Below are 13,833 nucleotides of genomic sequence, written 5' to 3' on the forward strand. Positions count from 1 at the left end.
ACAAAGGATCTCTAATAAGCTTTTTTAATTCCTTAAAAGGACTTTTGCCCTCCAAGAATGCAATGCTGATGCTCACAGGTTTCTGTTTGGAAGGTGTTTCTCTTAGCTCAGATTTGGCTTGCTCCCCACACCGGCAATAAGTCTATTTATGGAGTTTCAGTTTCTCAAGTGTTACCTGGAACAAGCCTGGCTTTCCTGGAGAGCCCAGGTGTGCTGTTGCCCAACCTAAGCCTGACCGTGTTTCATGCTCATACACGTGCCAGAGAGACTGCGTAGGTGAGATCCGTGAGCTCAGAGATGACAGCCACTTTTCATTCACCTGCACACCATGGAGCCCATCTCTTCCCCATGAAAGGTTGGGCATTCATTCATTCGACACACAATAATAGTAGTAGGAATACTACTCGCTAACATTTCCTGAGCACTTGCTGGGGGCCATGCACTAACTGGAGACTATACGTGGGTGCATGGTCCACTAGAAGCTTTCTAGATGAAGCGAGACTGGCTGCACAATCTGCAGAACTGCCCTTTGATGTGATGTCACCGGCTTATACTGAGGGGATGTGTAAGAAGTAGACCGCCTCTGTCACAAACTGAGGTACCACGGCCTCGATTGCAAAAATGTTGTCACCAGCATTCACCAAAGGACACTGCCGTCTTTATGAGCCTTTTAGAAAAATTTCCTTGCTGGCTCTAGTACCAACAACAATAGCACTTTAGCGGTGTCTGGCTGGCTCAGTTAGTTAAGTATCTGACTTGGTTTCGGCTCAGGTCATAATCTCAAGATTTGTAAGTTCGAACACCACATTGGGCTCTGAGCTGACAGAGAAGAGCCTGCTTGGGATTCTGTCACTCTCCCTCTCTCCCTGCCCTTCCCCCATGCTCACTCTCTCTCTTTCTCTCCCAAAAATAAATAAACTTAAAAAAAAAAAAAACCCAAAAGACAGTAGCATTCTGTCAAGTAACTGGTTTGTTTTGATCTTGTAGATCCTGAATCCAGTGACTCACCAGGTATTTCTTTTGGGAGGGGCTAAAAAAAAAATCTTAGAAAGCCACCCATGTGGCCCATTTGTTAACATGATCACAAGTCGTTATGGTCCATTTTACATGCCCACTTCAACTTCTCGTTTTTCTTTGTCTTCCACTGTTAACCTTTGTCTCTCTTTGCAAGCTGCTGTAAAACTTTTGTGGGACAAAACAAAGGATGGATGAATAAATAGAGAGACTGAACTCTGGGGACAGTGGAGAGAATAGGCAGCCAGGAGTCCAGATGACTGGCATACGTCTGTAGGTTCCTTTCATCCCTGTGCAAGTGTTGTATTGCTTTGATTTTCCTCTTAATATCATGATAAGTATAACTGGAAACATAGAATAACATCTCCCCCAGCACAAAATAATATGTGCTTATTGTGGTGAACCGGAAAACACTGGCCAGAAAAGTACAAAGAAAAAGACATGTCTGGTTGAGTTTTTTTAGCCCTATATTTTAGCATCCCTAAAATAAAACTAAATGTGATATGAAATTCATGAGGCCTTGGCTTCCATATCTACTTAACAGGCGCGGGACTGAGGAAAGACAGCCTCCTATTCTGGTAGTTTGCAAGAATGTCCACTTGTTCTTCAAAGAGAGACATGCAACGCAAGGAATTTACATTTAAAGTATTTCTTGGCTTTACTATTATAATCTAAATTATCTCTAGTCAACAGCTGGAACCAAAGAATGCCAAGTTGGGAGCAGGGTCTGCTCTTAAGATTGTACCATCTATATCTCACTTATATATTTTAGAGGGCAGGTGTTAGTTTCCAATTCAGCTGTTGAACTCTTTCAAAGTTGCAGTCTAAAAACAGAGATCTATTACTAACATAAAACTCGGCCATATAAATATGTTGCTGGAGGCTTTGTCTGTATGTGGGGAGTTGGAAAGCAGTTGTTTGAGGGAACAGGTCTACAGTAATTATATGATCAGCATTTCCCAGTTCCTCTTGGTTAGGGCTACAGACAACCAATTCATCTCCCCCCAAGCCCCAGAGCCTCTAATTTAATTTCATGAATTAGAAAAATAATAAAGATAAAGGCTGTGCCTAAAACCAGTGATCTGTATTAACTAGGGGAAGGGAACAGAGATGGTTTCTCCAAGATAAGAACAACTGAAAAGCCTTCTGAAGCAGTTGAGTGTGGATGCTGGCCGTCACATAAATAACTAGGGCTTGGTGCTTCTGGCATTTCAGAGAGAAGACCCAACCTTCAATAACTGAGAATGGAAATGAATCAGCCACTAAACCATGATGTGGCTTTGAAAAATGATGAGCAAAATCCTGAGCATGATCGAAAGAATGTAACAGAGTAAAGTATGACATCACCAAAGAAATACCTGCAAGAACTGGACAGATCTCAGGTGGGAACATTCTTTATGGAAGAACAGGAAGGGTGTCCTCTAAATTCTATTCAGATATGCAGTTTTCTGTGGAGAGATTCTAACTGCTGTTTAACATTATAGCTCAGTGTTTATAACTGCCACAAAAGGTTCATGCCGGGCCCATCTCCCCACCAGTGGGTATAAAGCCATCTTCTTCCTGGGTCCTCTGCCCAGTGAGAAGAGAGTCCAAAGCCTTTTTCCTGAGGGTGCAGAAAGGGAGCCCTAAAACTCTACACCAAGCTGACCCTTCAGATTGGCGTAATGGGTCATTTCTGGTGTCCAGCCAAAGATCACATCATTATGCTGTTGGCTCAAGGTGGTGAGTGGGGATGAGGAGAGGGGGCAGGGGGATGGTGATGGGGGAGTGACCTACAACCCCTCTACCCTTCCCATGAAACCTGACATACAGATACTGGTGCAAGGGCTGAGGTTTTGCTTTTACACTGGGCAGTAGAAAATCTAGGGTAAACATGGGCTCGTTTTGTCCGACTGAGGGATGTGGGCCCCAAAATGGTAATAGGAAAGTCAAAACAGATCCCTTGTTTATTAGAACAGCTCCAGTGTTCTAGAAGTGCCCACACCTCAGGCTTAAATATTAAACCCTAAAATATCGTTCTGTATCCTATAACTTTATGTAGTCAGATTTTTCTGTGATCTAGAAACTAACCTTTATTCTGACTACATATGAGAGGTTAAATGTTAAGCTTGCCTACTTTCTCACCTGGAATAGATTTGTGTGAATCTGAGAGAATCAGTCATGAGTAAAAGATTTATTGCTTTGGGACTCCTTCGTGGCTCAGTGGGTTAAGCATCTATCTGACTCTTGGTTTCAGCTCAGGTCATGACCTCACAGTTTTGTGAATTTGAGTCCCATATCGGCTCTGTGCTGGCAGCATGGAGCCTGCTTGGGATTTTCCCTCTCCCTCTCCTTCTGCCCCTTGCCTACTGGCACTGTCTCTCTCTCAAAATAAAAAAATAATAAAAAATTTCTTGCTTCTATTTCCTACATTTCATAGAGTACACCTTTCCAAAGCATCTAATTCAGTCATAATCACACAAACAGGTTTTCAAAAACTTCTAAGTTGGTGTTGAGCAGTGGCTAAGAATGAACAGATGTTCTTTGTTTCTTCAGATAATAGTGGGTATAGAAGCTCTAGGTAACATTTTACAATGTTGCCACACTGAGACTGTGATACATATGAATATACCTTTTCCTCAAAAATGTGCATGGTAGAGGGGCACCTGGGTGGCTCAGTCAGTTAAGTGTCTGACTTCAGCTCAGGTCATGATCTTGCAGTCTGTGAGTTTCAGCCCCGCATCAGGCTCTGTGCTAACAGCTCAGAACCTGGAGCCTGCTTCAGATTGTGTGTCTTCCTCTCTCTCTGCCCCTTCCCTGCTCATGCTCTCTCTCTATCTCAAAAATAAATAAACACATTAAAAAATTTTTTTCAATGTTCAAGGTAGAAAAACCATGGTACCTGATTGTCAGAACCTGTGTCATTTACAGTAAAGTATCTCTTACCCTCCCTGTCTCTCTGAACAGTATTTCAATTCTCAGCAGCAACCAAAAGAGCATCCCGTTCTCAGTAACTGGTTTTGAACAAAAGATTTCAAATAATTTCCCTGGGAAATTCCAGCTTGCTTTCACCTATGCAGAAGCTTAAGAATGTTCTTACTCTCTCATTTTACAAATCACTGAGCAAAATTTTTCAGATGAATAAACCTTTGATTTGCAAAAGCATTATTTTTTTTTTAATTTTATTTTTAATATTTTTGACAGAGAGAGAGACAGAGCATGAGTAGGGGAGGGTCAGAGAGAGAGGGAGACACAGAATCTGAAGCAGGCTCCAGGCTCTGAGCTGTCCGCACAGAGCCCAACACAGGGCTCGAACTCACAGACTGTGAGATCATGACCTGAGCTGAAGTTAGACGCTCAACCGACTGAGCCACCCAGGCGCCCCGAAAAAGCATTATTTTTTAAAAAAATGTTTATTTATTTATTTTAGAGATAGATTCCCAGAACACGAGTGGGGGGGGAGGGGAGAGGGAGACAGAGAGAGAGGGAGACAAGAGAATCCAAACTAAGCAGAATCCAAACTCCAAGCTGTCAGTGCAGATCCCACTTGGGGCTTGAACTCACGAACCATGAAATCATGACCTGAGCCAAAGTCAGATACTTAACCGATTGAGCCACCCAGGTGCCCGGAAAAAGCATTATTTTTTTTTTTTAAGTTTATTTATTTGAGAGAGAGACCGCCGGGAGGGACACCGCCAGCGCGGGGGGGGGGGGGCAGAGAATCCCAAGCAGACTCCACGCTGTCAGTATGGAGCCCAACTCGGGGCTCAATCCCACAAATGAGGAGATGATGACCTGAGCTAAAATCCAGAGTCAGACGCTCCATCAACTGAGCCACCCAGGCACCCCTGAAAAAGCATTATTTTTAACTAAATAGAAAGAAAATAGTGGTGCTTATTGTGCAAATGTAGATATGAACAGGAGGAAACATACAATTTTGTAGCTAAGTGGGGTTCCCTTGAAATCAAGACGTGGCTTTTTAATCTGTCCATTTAATCAATATTTATTAAACGCCTTTCTCTGCGCACCAAGAAAACACTTAACACCTGACCATCCGCCACAAACACCTGTGCTAAGCAGCATAAAAAAGTACTGAATCAAGGCAGGGGGGTTGGGGAGAGGGAGAGAGTCCTTCTCACGGCACTTGAGCACGACTTCATAGTCTGTGGATTTTGAACAGAGCCTATAAGAACTATTCAGTGGTTTCCTCCTACCCTAACCCACACCAATCTGGCATAATTTAGCAAATGAATTTGAGAGGGGGTCAGGACTACTCAAGGCCAGGATTCAAAGATTGAAAAACAACAACAACTGGAGATTTAGTATAAAGCTGACAAATTTTAGTATATTGGGCTGTATTTGTGCAATTATTTTCTGTCCTAATCGTTTTTTAAAAAATGAAGAGTACAGATGAAGATATGTTTGTTTCCTCCTGGAATAATTACAGTTTGTTCAACAGGCACCCATTGAATGCCCACTGCATACCACATGCTACACTTCTGAGAAGACAACCTTCCAGGTTCCATGTGAACTCAGAAATATGCACACTACTGAAGATGCCACTTAAATGGCATTCTCTCTCTCTCTCTTTTTTTTTTTTTTGTATTTATTTATTTTGGGGAGAGCACAAGTGTGGGAGGGACAGAAAGAGGGGAACAGAGGATCTGAAAGGGACTCTGTGCTGACAGGCTGACAGCAGTGAGCAGATGTGGGGCTTGAACTCATGAACTGCAAGATCATGGCATGAGTGGAAGTCAGACGCTTGACTGACTGAGCCCCCCAGGTGACCCGTGAAATGGCCTTTTCAAGTGAGAAATGTGCATACATGTGTATATGTGTGCATGCATATGAGTGCGTGTGCATATGAGTGCGTGTGTGTGCATGCATATGCATGTGTTTTAAAGGGTAGCCCCATCTGAACTGAAAGCTTGAACAGATTTGAGAGACAGTTCTTTCCCACTTACCCCAAATCACCTCTCATGACCAATTGTAGAAAATCTCCCAGGACTGAGAAGTTTTAAGTTTGCTTGCACACAGACACCTTTGACTGCTGGGGCACCTGCGGGGCTCAGTCAGTTGAGCATCCAGCTTCAGCTCAGGTCATGATCTCACAGTTCATGAATTTGAGCCCCACATCGGGCTCACTGCTGTTAGCACAGACCTTGCTTTGGATCCTCTGTACCCTTCTCTCTGTCCCTCCCCCGCTTGCATGCATGTGCTCTCTCTCTCTTAAAGATAAATAAGACCTTAAAAAAAGAAAATGAAAGAAAACTTTGACTGCTGAAGCCTGTTTCTAAAAAATCTAACCAAACACACCAAAACTATCATCAGAGGAGAGGGTGTTGAAAGGCAAGAGAAGAAGGAACCTATCACATTTTCCATTTTCCATTTACGTATTGTTTAATATTTTTCCAGAAACATGTATTAATTTTTATAAATTTCAGAAAGGAGGAAAACAATCTAACTTAACATCCTCTTGCTTAAAATCCAGCATGTTTTTATCTTGCTTACCCAATGGAGGTTTCCACATAATAACCTCCACCTACTTGAAGAAAGACACTGCCTCTCTGAGAGATGTTTAGGACCTTGTTCACCAGTGGTGCTGTTTTTAAAACCGTCCTCATATTTGGTCAGTCATCTAATTCTGCTCCAAGACGTCTACGTGCAATACAATCTCTTCTAGCCAGATTGGCTGGGGTATTGGGTTTCTGACGCAGTGGAAAACAACCATTGTTTACAGAATTAAACTCGTCTAAATACACTCACACAAAACTGCAGAGAAGATACTTTCATTTTCTTTGATGCTTCAGAAGCTATTCACAGAATATTCTCATTTTGAACACAAATTCTTGTCACATGCCAAGGTATGTAACACACACACATCTATGAGACATGGAATATTGACAGATACAGAATACTGAGCCAGACGAAAATGGTAACATCCTGAAAAGTTGCTTCCATGAGTTAACTGTTGGTGTCAACATACCTGTTATCTATTTATTTCTCTTAAAAATCAAGTATAGATAAGACCTCTGGTTCTAGCCAGGATGGAGCACCCTTTTCCTTCCAGGTGCTCCTTATTACAACTGTGGACATAATATATCAAACAAACATAGGAAGACTCAAAGGAGGAAAGAAGAAGATGGACTGCCTAGGGACTCTGGGACTTGAGAAATAACATGGTGACGAATCTAGGTTTCCTTACTGCCTCCCATATAGCCCAGGCTGGGTACTATAGTAGCTTCCATCCTGGAACCGTCAGTAGGCATGGATAAAGTAAGCCACGAGAAACATCTGTTCCTCCTACTCAACGAACCAATGAAGGAGCGGCCTCAACCATAGAAAGGCTTTTTGGCAATCTTGCCCTACTTTGGCCAAACATTCGTAGAGAATTGTATCCCCCTCTCCCTAGGTTCAGTGGGGCAGAATAGGGAGCTGATCTTCCTCCTCACCCCCATCCCTGCAGAAGCAGGTGGTGGGGCTCCAGTTCTCCCGCCCAGTCATATTGGTGGGACTGATTCTCCATTTCCTGCCAGTTGGAAGCAGGCAGAGTTCCTCATCTCCCACCAGGGTGGTGTCAGCAGGGTGGCATGAAGGTTCCTACAGAACAGGTGGAACTGTCCTATATTTTGGTGGCCGTGTGAACCCGTATATGCGATAAAATTGCCTAGCACTAAATAGACACACAGGCATATACGTGAGTGCATGGGAAACTAAAACTGGTGAAATCTGGACACATTGCTGGATTATATCAATATCAATTTGCTAGTTGTGATATTGTACTATAGTTATACAAGTTGTTGCCATTGGGAGAACACTGGATAAAGGTATATGGGATCTCTGGATTATTTTGTACAGTCTATAATTATCTCAAAATGTAAAAGTATTAAAAGCCAAGTTTAAGTGGTACAAAAATTCAGTTGTTTTAGTTTTCCAAACAGTTTGATTCTGAATGAATTAGTTCCTATATTCAGGTGATCATAGATTATGAAATTTAAATAGCTGCACTAAATATATCACATTTCCTATATTTATAGCAGAAGTACTGGCTGACCCAATATAGGTCTGGCATGTGGAGTTAGGCGCCACTGGGGCTGAAAAGGTTCCAATGTCCATGGGAATGTCTGATGAATCAGGTGCTGATGAAAGTAGGCAAACCACAGGGTGATGAAAGAGCCTCAAAGGAGAACTGATACCTACTTAAGGTGGAACCTGGCACAATGAATGGACTCAGCAACAGGACCCGAAGATTGGAGAGGAGTGATGTTTCCAATTAACAGCGTGGTAGCTGTTTACAACATCCCAAGTGAACTACTCCAGGAGCAAGTGAACACTTGGAACCATGAAGGCATATTTTGCAAACAAACAGAGCTGTCTCCCAACACTCAGGAGCTGAGGGCCTCAGCTGGGAGCACACAGTAACAGAACAGAACTTAAAGGGTGGGAAGTTACCTTCCTGCTCTGGTCCAGATCCACAACTGAACAGTGACTGATGCGTAGCCTGAGATGCAGCACCAAAAGACATCTGTGCAGCCTGGATGCTGGCAGTCAGGAGCAAGTGACAAAGGCTGTGCAAATGATGGCCAGAGAGGACGGGGCTGGCGTTGGCCAGAGTAGCACAGTCCGTACTTTACCCTGAGTATCCATCCCCAGTGGCTCTTGGAATGCAAAAGACGTGGGAACCTAAAAAAGGCAGGAGTATGTGAAAGCAGGGAAGGGAACACTGATAGTTTTACAGATAGGGGTTATCAAGCAAACAAAAATCTAGGCCAGTTGTTCTCAACCTTGGCCACACATGGGGCTGGGGGCGGAGCTGGGGGCGGGTGGGGTGGTGGAGAGAGACAGAGTTGGAGCATAGGGTCTGCCAAGGAAGAGTGGCCTTGGTAAACAGTCCAGGCCTTCAGCTGAGACCCACAATAGGCTACAACTTAGGGGTTAAGACAGATGGACAGTAAACAGGCATTGAGTCAGCTCAGCCCCAGGATAGTTTAAAGTGATTGGCCTTGTCTGTCAAAACCAAAAGTAAATACCCACTGGAGGAATCTAACCTCTTACAGATGTTATTTGTACAGTTTTCATACATAATGCCGGGTATATAAAATATATAAAGCAGTACTTGGCAAGACCACATAACTGAAAACCCATAAAACAAAAAAGGACAATGGAAAGAGACCATCAGGAGATCCAGATACTGAAGTTATCGGACATACGTGATAGATAGGTTTTAAAACACCGAGTAATATACTCAGGAAAATAAATGGCAAAATAGAAAATTTCATCAAAGAACTGGAATCTATTAAAGACAATCACATGAAATTCTAAAATTAAACATACAACGCAATAGATGACTTTAAGAACGGACTGACACAGTTAAAGGATTAGTGAATTTTAGGGTAGGCCAGTAAAATATATTCAGATTAAAGCAAAGAGAATAAAAGAATGCCTGGCTGGTTTAACACTTAAAATTCAGTTCATGTAATTCAGCACATTAATGGAATATAGCAAAATAATCGTATGATCTCTCCGATATATGCAGAAAATACATTTGATGAAAGTTAACATCTATTCATAGTAAAAACTCTTAGCAAACTAGAAATAGAAAGAAAATCCTTAATCTAATAAAGAGTACCTACAATAAATCTACAACAACATTTTTTTTTATCGCTTATTCCCTGAGATTATTTTATCGCTTATTCCCTGAGATTGTGAATAAGACACGGATGTCTGCTATCATCACTTCTATTTTACATTATACCAGTGCCCCTAAACAGTGAAGTAAGGCAAGAAATATGTATAAAAGGCATAAGAATTGGAAAAGAAGAAACAAAGCTGTCATTAATAATAACTATAAAAAATACAAAAGGATTTATGGTAGAACTATTTAATTTAGTAAGTGAATAGCAAAGTGCATTAAGGGACAAAATACAAAAGTTAACTTTATCTCTACAGGCCAACAATAAACAAATGGAAAGATAATATTTGAAATAGACCACTTAAAATAGCATCAGGAAACATCTATAGCTAGGATTAGATCCAACTAAAGATATACAGAAATGCTACTGATAACATTACAAAATATTAGTGCAATAAGTTAAAGAAGACCTAAATAAATGGAGACATATGTCACATTTATGAGTCAGAAGATCCAATGCTATAACACTGTCAATTCAACCTAAATTGATTTTTAGATTCAAGGCAATGCATCCAGTTACTAGTAGTGTGTGTGTCTGTGTGTATGGGAACACTAATTCTAAAATTATATAGACGTGCAAAGGGCTAAGAATGGCTAAGATAACCTTACAGAGCAACAAAGCTGAAAGACCTGCCCTACTGGATAGCAAGAGTTATGACAAAGCCATGAATACAGCATGTTGTATTTGTGCAAGTGTAGACAAATAGTTCAGAAAGTGACCCATAAATAAATATATACTTGATTTTGACAAATGCCAACTTGAACAATATTGAGAAAGTGAGGATCTTTTTAATAAATGGTGTTGAGTCAGTAGCATAGCCATATGGAGAAAACAATGAATCTTGACTCCATCTCACACCATATACAAAATTCACTTCTAGGCAAATTGTAGGTCTAAGTGGGTGAGTTTACAGGATTGAGTTCTTAGAATATAACAGGATACTATATTGATTACTTTTGGATAGGCAAGGATTCCTTTCTCTCATATATACATGTATATATGTTTCTTTTTTATTTTGAGAGAGAGAGAGAGAGAGCGAGCGCGCACAAGCAAGTAAGGGGCAGAGAGAAGGAGACACAGAATCTCCAGCAGGCTCTGTGCCATCAGTGTAGAGCCGGATTCGGGGCTCAAACTCACAACTGTGAGATCAAGACCTTAGCTGAGACCAAGAGTCTGATGCTCAACTAACTGAGCCACTCAGGCACTCCTAGGCAAAGATTTCTTAAACAGAAAACACTAACCATAAAGAAATAACAACAACTTTGTTTCAGCAAAGAATCTATCAGGGGAAAGAACCCTGGGGAGAAAATACCTGCAATACACACACCCTACAAAGGGCTTAGATTCAGGCTATATAAAGAATTCCCAAAAATCAATGAAAAAAAGATAGACAAGCCAATATAAAAATGGGCAAAAGACTTAGATAGGCACTACACAAAAGAGGTATCCCAGTGGCCAATCAACACTTTAAAGTGCAGTCAATCTCAACAGCAACAGGGAAGTACAAATTAAAATTACGATGAACAGCCATCACACAACAGTGGAATGACTAACATTTAGGACTGACAATACCAAATAAAGTCAAGGAAGTGTTGTATTAACGTAGCATTTGCCTTGCTGTTCTCCATCTCTCGACTTCAGGATTTTACCTCTTTGGCCAGATAGCCCTACCAATTTAATCTTCAAGACTCTCTCTCCCTTTCTCTGTCTCTCCGTCTCTCCCTGTCTGTCTCTCTCACCCCCGTCACACACTTAGCCCTCTGCCCAGAATATCATCTCTAATCTTTCCTGCCAAATCATGTTTCTCCTTTTCTTCTGATCTCTGTTGGCATTCCCTGTTAAAAAATCTTTCCAGCACAACACCACGCCAACTTGACTTCCAAAGCAAGAATAAAGTCCTTCCTGTACCTTCATCCCTAGCCAGTTCCTGCTCTCCCCAACTCCCATGTTCCAGGCAGATACAGGTGGCTTGTTCTATGTATTCTAGAGATGACAAACACATGAGCTTCGGTCGAGTGCCTTTAATATCCTTGTTGTGGTCATCCTTTCTCTTCTTATGAAATTTTGGTTTCCAAAGGGCAGGAACCATAGTGCGTATCTCCCCCACAGCCTACTAATGAGTGCCAATTTTGACTGAGTAAAGCTAAGAAAAATGAAATGTCCTGAAGAACTTCATTCTTATCCATCTTAAAAAGGAATGTTTATTCTGTATTTTGATTATTAAGAATGCTTGCATGCAAAGAAAAAAAAAAAGTTAAGAATTTGCCCTTGAAAAACAAAGGATTACATATTTTCTGAGTCATGAATTGAGAAAGAATTCTTATCCTGTGACAAATTCGGTTGTTGGGTTGAAAAAAAAAAATTAAGGTACCTATAAACTGAGGAAAGGACAGCAAGGGATACATAGCTTCTGTCTTGGGCTTAGGGTGCTTACGTAAACATTGTGTCAATACAATGGAAAACAATTTAACCTTGACCAAAGGAGGGGAAAATCACCGGTATCCCAGAGACCTATACTGGACTTGTCCCTCTGCCCTGCCTTCATAGTAAGGGTCAGATTCCCATCCTGTGCTGACTTATGGATGTTTTCTGGTGGAAAGTAGGATGCCAGTCACCTCCAAAGTGAATTTGAGATACTTGATTTAGAAAATACATGGAAACAGAGATAAAGAGCAACCCACTCACAACCAAACTTCTTTTCATTAAAGTGTCAGCAAGTCTTCAAAACTGATGTCTCCTATTTCATACAAATGAAAAGAAAGTCAAATGACACAGGGCCAGGAAAATAAACACCATGTTTATAATTAGAAGCTATTCCAGAGATCTGGTCACGTCCATGTGTGAAAGAATAGAGTGTGAGCATTTTGTGAGGCCCCAGGAGGTTAAAAAAAAAAAAAAACCCTCTCTTTAAAGAAAAAGCCCCATACATGAGAAAAATGTCTGCTTACTCTGCTACTCAACTGTGCTGCCCAAGGTCCTGGAGTGTCCTGAAGTGGCAGGCGGGGGCGGGGAGGGGGGTTGGGCAGGGCAGGTCTCCGTGAATATTTGTTTTGTTCTCTTCTCCCCAGTCCTCTTGAGCTAATTAGAGACTCATTTGGGATTATCAAGATATTTATTTTTCCCTTTAGCCCTGTAAGGGTAAGCTTATTGTATTATAAATGCACATTATTCTTCGTTACTTAAATTAGGTTTTATGCAATTTGATCATCTAAAGCAAAGATTTAGATTGGAACCCAAATCAGCTGATCCCTTCTGCTGGCTTGAACTGGTGCCATGATGAAAGGGAGGGGCACTGGTGCCATTGCTATTTCTTAAGATCTGTTTTAGAACAAAGAGAGAAGAATGCTAACGGACACATTGGAAGCATACTTAGAGGGCTACTGAGGAATTTGACAGTAGAGAGAACATTTATAAAGGGAAAAATATGTATTATTTTTATCAAGTGCTTTTATGTAGGTGACTGTCCTAAGTCTCCATAGCTGGAATTCTGCAATGGATAGACCACAGCTCCTAATATTCATTTGAAAAAGGTATAAGACACAATTCCCAAGGATTTTGTCCAGACTATCTGTGTTGAATGGAGAAAGAGTTTACTACAGGTGGAGTGGTCAGGGAAGACTTCCTGGAAGAGGTAGTATTTGGTCTGAAGGTCTGGGTAGAGTGCAATAGGACAGGAAAGAGAATGGCGTCGCAGGTAAGAGGTACAGAAAAAGCAAAGCCACAAAGTTGGGGAAGTGCAAGATGCTTTCAGTGGAAACTAATGAGAGTGGCCTGGCTGAATCAGAGATGTTTAGGGATGAAGCTTATTAAATACATTTAACAGTTTAAATAAAAAGAGAAAGATACCTTCCAATGGTACACTTCTTTATTAGAAACTTGTTTTTCAGGGGTGCCTGGGGGCTCAGTCAGTTAAGCATGTGACTTTGGCTCAGGTCATGATCTCATGGTTTGTGAGTTTGAGCCCCACATTGGGCTTTCTGCTGTCAGTGCAGAGCCTGCTTCAGGTCCTCTGTTCCTCTCTCTCTCTCACGTGCACGCTCATGTGCACGCTTTCTCTCTCTCTCTAAAAAAAAAAAAAAACATTAAAAAAAGAAAAGAAACTTATTTTTCAACCAAAATGATAATATCAGAAACATAAAGGTAAATC

General features: G+C 41.4%; 1 long non-coding RNA gene across 1 annotated transcript; it reads right to left on the reverse strand.

Annotated features, from left to right (window-relative positions):
* Nucleotides 1-6,766: 6,766 nt before the first annotated feature.
* Nucleotides 6,767-13,641, reverse strand: LOC121041459 (uncharacterized). The gene is made up of 2 exons (XR_005795745.1): nt 13,533-13,641; nt 6,767-8,676 (listed from the first exon to the last, which is right to left on the reverse strand). It is a non-coding gene; the product is annotated as an uncharacterized LOC121041459 (long non-coding RNA).
* Between the last annotated feature and the right edge of the window lie 192 nt (nt 13,642-13,833).

Source organism: Herpailurus yagouaroundi, unplaced genomic scaffold (genome assembly GCF_014898765.1).
Source record: "Herpailurus yagouaroundi ecotype Mexico unplaced genomic scaffold, PumYag 184, whole genome shotgun sequence".
NCBI classification, from domain to species: Eukaryota; Metazoa; Chordata; class Mammalia; order Carnivora; family Felidae; genus Herpailurus; species Herpailurus yagouaroundi.